The sequence below is a fragment of the Castor canadensis genome, chromosome 2 (assembly GCF_047511655.1).
Source record: "Castor canadensis chromosome 2, mCasCan1.hap1v2, whole genome shotgun sequence".
NCBI classification, from domain to species: Eukaryota; Metazoa; Chordata; class Mammalia; order Rodentia; family Castoridae; genus Castor; species Castor canadensis.
Genome location: NC_133387.1, coordinates 176,231,519 through 176,237,319, shown reverse-complemented (window position 1 = coordinate 176,237,319; position 5,801 = coordinate 176,231,519). Strand labels below are relative to the sequence as shown.

At 34.5% G+C, this 5,801-nt stretch overlaps 1 pseudogene; it reads right to left on the bottom strand.

Moving 5' to 3' along the window:
- Positions 1-3,142: 3,142 nt before the first annotated feature.
- On the bottom strand, positions 3,143-4,713 carry LOC109677250 (olfactory receptor 8B8-like; annotated as a pseudogene).
- Positions 4,714-5,801: the final 1,088 nt, after the last annotated feature.

Sequence of the window (5,801 nt, the reverse complement as noted above, 5' to 3'; positions counted from 1 at the left end):
TCTTAATAATTAATCATGTTGAACAGCTTATAACAACCATGCAGAGTTATGAGTATACTATCACTACTATCCCAGAAACCTTCCATGTGCCCTTTCTGATGGTAGCTCCATCAAGTTCCCCATCTTGATTCTGTTGCAATCACTTCAAGAGTTTTATTTATAGTTTCTTCACTTAAGTAGGTTTTCATCATCACTAGCATCCAGCCAACAGATAGATGAAGAAAGTGTGGAAAGTGTACATTTTGGCTCTGAATTGGTGTTCATAATGTCTGCAACTGTCACAAGCATCTGTACATTGCAAGAAAGACAAGTAAATGAGTATTTTGAAGGAAGACTGAGTATCAGAAATTCCACCACCATTGGCTACTCATACTGGTGCTTGATAAAGATCAAGTCTGTCAATATGCTGTATGTCACCAACATAAATAAGGCACAGACAGAGAAAGATAAAATGCTGATTTTCATAATGCTTATAGTAGAGTTACATCATACAGGAGATAAAGTTCAAATGGCCTTACAATTAAAATTACTCTGAAAATTTATTTTGTTCATATCGTGTCTACTGGAAGAAAACTATAATTTTTTCCATAAGCCTGACAAGTTGATTTTGGTCTCTAGCATTGGAATGTGTCAGCATTAATTAAACTCAATACAAGATGATGACAGTGGTTCATTTCTGGACTTTTTTTTGTACAAATATGCACCTTTAAAAAAACATTGAAATCTCACTCTGTATGGGGAAGTTTTACTTTCAGAGCACAAAACCTCCATCTTCCTGAATGAGGAGGAGGGTGGTGGAATAATTTTACCTGCTTTAAAGTCTCCCCTGACAGAGTTGAGCTAGTGTCAAACATCAGTGCAGAGATGCATACCAGCGGTACAGTGCCCTTAGCATGAATGCTTTGCAGTTTTCTCTACAATGTCCCATCCTTCAGTCTCATGTTCTTTGGGAAAGAACTGTTAAGTCAGTGAGGAGAGGAACTGTAGTTCCCACATCATAAATGATTGACCTGATGCTCAAAGATGTTTATGGCTTGTTTCAACAACTTACAAGAGGTACAAACCAAGACTGGGACATGCTGATATTCTAAATTCATCAGGTTTTTAAATTTAATACAAAATTGACCTACTGCTAAAAATTCAAGAAAATGGGAACAATGGTTTTAGTAACTTAAAATGCCTCAAAATATAAAATACAAATAATAAAAGTAAAAGCAAAATGCTCAAATCATAAAAGTCTAGAAAGTATCCCTAGTAGTCCATATTTTGTGTCTTTATTCTCCAATTTAGAATGTATGAATTTATTATTATTTTGTACTTATTATATATTAGCCTATTCCATCATGGAAATGCACAAACTTGGCATATAGAAGTTACTACTCTTAATGGTGCTTCCTGTGTCTCAGGGTGAACAGCAAGTTATTACATTTAACATCATCTTTAATCTCTTATCAGTCATGTTTGATAAGCACCAATATGAACAGACCAAAGCAAAAAATGTGTGGTTCATTTTCAGAAAAGATAACTGTCTTTTTAAAATTAAGCCCCATATTTTAACCTTTTATAAAATTAATTTTTAAAGTTGAAATGTGGTTTGTCAAAGTCAAGGAAAACAATGTAACTGCTTCAGTTGCAACATAAGCACTGGATTTTTTTTCAGAAGAAAGATAACCAAGTCTTGGTGTTCACATAAACTACATAGGGTTATCTCTGTTTAAAATTTTTTATTATGTAAATGGAAAAAATTATGAGAGAAACAAGAATTTTACTAAGGCTGTCACGGCTGAGAGTTAAACTGGAAGCAAGGGATTGTCCTTTGCCCATGTACTATGAAAGGTATTTTTCTACAGTAATGACAAAGATTGGACTATAAAGTCTATAACAGAGAATGATCCTGCTAGTTAAAGATGGGAAAGAAAGCTTCCTGATTTTACCCTGAACTTGACAAACAGAGGCTTTCTCTAAGAAAGCTGCTATTGTTGCTCTGAATTAGTTTTTGAATAACCATAAGTAGACGCACTTAAAGGGGATGAAGTCAGAAGTACAGGGGCTTTCATTGCTATATCTTCTATTTCCTCAACCCTCAGTCTTTATCAAAAGCATTTTCTACATTTCTCTTTACACTGCATTCCTATGGGTAAAACACACACACACACATAAGCACACACAAATGTACGTAACCACATACATACACAGTGATTTCAAAGCTTAAGTTTTATGAAATAATTGCTAAACATCATTTACACTGTATGGGATTACATTTCATCCTGTAAATAATACTGGTTCAACACACTTCCTCTTACCCCACAAAAACAACCAGAAAATGGATTTCCTGAACAAAAAGAGTAACTCAATAAAAGAAATTTAGATGAATTCATTATCACCCAGGAATAAAGGACAGATGAATTTCAAAGCAGAAATGCTGCCTCATAATTCATGTCTAGTGAAATAAAATGGCATAGACATAAAGCATAATAGGAAGAGTGGTAGATTTGAAATTGAGAGAATACCAGGTTTGTAGGTCTTTTATGTAAGGAGATGGCTGACATTAGCACATTATTTTCTCTGAGCTTCAATATCCTGTTCATAGAATAGAAATATATTGACAATCTAATGTGTGCTGATTTAACTATAAGAGGTAAATATAGCACCTCTGAAAAATTCTTAGTGTATAATGTTTACAGCTGGAAGGTGGATTGTATATCAAGGTCCATGAAGAAATATCAGAATCCTGAAATATTGGCATTTGAAAGTCATATAATCAGGCCAAGGGAAAGATAGAAAGACAGCAACAGACAGACTGACTCACATTTCAAGTGACATACATGAGCTTTTCTCCACAATGGCATATAGTCAACCTAGTATTACTTTATTTAATTACTGACAGAACCATTCATTCTTTTGAGAATAGATTTCATAATGATGGTTAAAAAAAATAAATTACTTTCTTAATATTATTCTTAATATATGTAAATGGTGAAAGGAGAAATGATTAAAAGAAAACACACTGTTTAAAAATAACGGGAAGCAAGACAAATCCTAAATTTCTATGTACATGATAGGGAAAATATAAGACACAAAATATGCCACCAAAAATAAATTAATTAAACTCAGAGAATCATCTGATATAAGTATAGATACATTATTCTCTAATCAAAACTTTCTCTCGCTTAGGTTTTTTTCTCAGAGCAACCTTAACATCTTGGTTCCTCATGCTGTAGATTAAGGGGTTTATCATGGGAACCACAATAGTATAAAAGATAGGAGATTTTTCCTGAATCCATAGATCCAGCAGAAGAAGGTTTCAAATACATAAATGTACCTGATCCAAAGAATAGAGAAACACCAATTATGTGTGAACTGCAGGTGCTAAAAGCTTTGGACCTGTCCTCACTAGAGTGGAAAGAGTGGAAGGTATTGGAGAGGATGAAAGGAAATGATATAAAGATGGTGGGACTGGGCCCAATGATATTAATGCCTCCTACAGTGAAAGTCTCTAGCTCATTGACATAAGTGCTGGTGCAGGAGAGCTGGAGCAAAGGGAGGACATCACAGAAAAAGTAGTTGATAATGTTTCCATCACAGAATGTCAGTTTCAGGATACAACCCATATTGGCCATGGCACCAGAAAATGCCATCAAATATGAGCCAAATATAAAGTAGGCACATACCTTAGGGGACATAGCAGTGTTATACAAAAGTGGTTTGCAGATAGCCAAATAGCAAGCATAGGCCATTGAGGTCAGCACACAGCATTCAGAAATGATAAAAAACAAATAAAGTAGATCTGCATCATACACTCCATGTAAGAGATAACATTCTTACTTCATATGAAGTTCATCAGCATTTGGGTGTAACCACAGAAGAATAAGAGAAGTCTTTGAGGGACAAATTAAAGAGGAAAAGGTACATGGGGCTATGAATATGTGAAATCAGCACAATGAGAGATATCAATCCCAAATTTCCCAATGCAGTGACTACATGCATTAATAAAAATAAGAAGAAAAGGGGTATTTGGAGGTTAGGTTGGTCCATTAACCCCGTGAAAGTGAATTTTGTTAACAAAGAGGTGTTTGCAAGAATCACTCTTATGTAAAAGAATCTGTGGACAGAAGAAAAATAAAAACAGTGACATTAAGGAACAACACAGATATTTTTAAATTATATTTTCCCACAAATATTGATTATATGTTGGTAGTGACTGAAACTGATAAATGTAAATTTAGAGAACATTCTCATGCTGCCTTAATGTGGAGTGGCTTTTCTTCCTTTTAGAGCCTTTAAAGCTTAATATAGTTAAGAGCTTCATGAACTTAGCCTACAGAGAAAATAATGTCAGTGTGGTCAAATGAAAACAGGACTGTTGGAAAAACCAAGGGAAAAGAAGATAGAGCAGAATAGGACTGCCCTTCTCTTATCTTTTCATACTTTCATTGCTTCAGCCTGCCTTCATCAATAAAATTGAAGTGTGAAGCCTTAGCAACTGGTGCTGACCATCGATGAAGGACTGATTTTGGTGGAGTTAGAACTATGAACTCTGTTTACAATCCAAATCAAAAGAATTAGGGTATAAGAATGGCTAAGTGACTGCCCTATGCCACAGGAAAGCTCATAAGTCTGGAAGAGTATGGCATCTGTCCATGAGGAAGGAACTTACAGAGTAAGAGACTGCAACCTCTGTTTCCCTTGACTCTGAGCATTCTCTGTGCCCATTGCAGTGAAATTCTTTTATCAATTTCACTTGAGTTTCAGGATTGCACAGCATGGAAAGAAAATGGCACAACTTTAAACCCTGAACTTCATCTCCACATATGAGGACATGATGATAAATAAATAAGCATGATACTGATGAAGAAATACTCCAGGACCTCATGTATAGTGCCATCTGAAACAATTATAACACAGAAGCAGAGAATGGGATGCTGGCTGCCAGAAGCCATTTGAGATAATATCAAGTGATGTCAGCCAAAAGATAAAAGGTTCAGTTATGCAACACTATTGGTTTCAGGAGGTCAAATAGACAATGTGTTAAAAATATCAATACATATTAAAGACTTGGTATTTACAAATAAGACATATCTTAATATTATATGAATATATCTTAATACTATATGTACATACCCAAACCACACAAAAACATAATTACAAAGAGGAGATACATATTTGAGTAATATCATTGTTAGGCTATTAAAGCATCAAGTATATCTTATACAAACCATCTTATATGTTAGGGATAGCTGAATAACAGTCTTAAATGCACAAGAAGAATAGATTTCAAAACTTCCTTAAGAGAGAAAACAGTGCTTAGTCATGATTGTTATCTACCCCTCTGTTCCTAGGGCAGAACAAACTTAATTTTCCTATTCCCTGGAAATCTTTACAACTTTGTTCTTTAAAACATCAGAGAAAAAGAACCAACCTTTGTTATTAAGACATTTGCCACTTGACGAGACACCAGAGGTTTTTACATGAGTTTAATGACATAATAAACTTGGATATAAGAAAAGCAGAAAATTTCTCAGGCTCTTCCCAGGAAACAGATTCTAGGTATAAAAAGGAAATAATGAGATTTTTGCTTACTACATAGACCATGATAATATCTATAATTCCTTAGGGGACTCAGTATTATTTTCTGGTTTTCACTTCTCTTTAGGAACTGTAATCCCCCATGGTAAACTCAATATTAAACTCCCATCTCCCTATCTTTTTTTATTTCTTAAGGGCAAGCTATTGTTTGGGTTTTATTCTTTTTCCCCACATGTTTAATGGTGGTATTCCACAGAATTTACCTTTTTCATTCT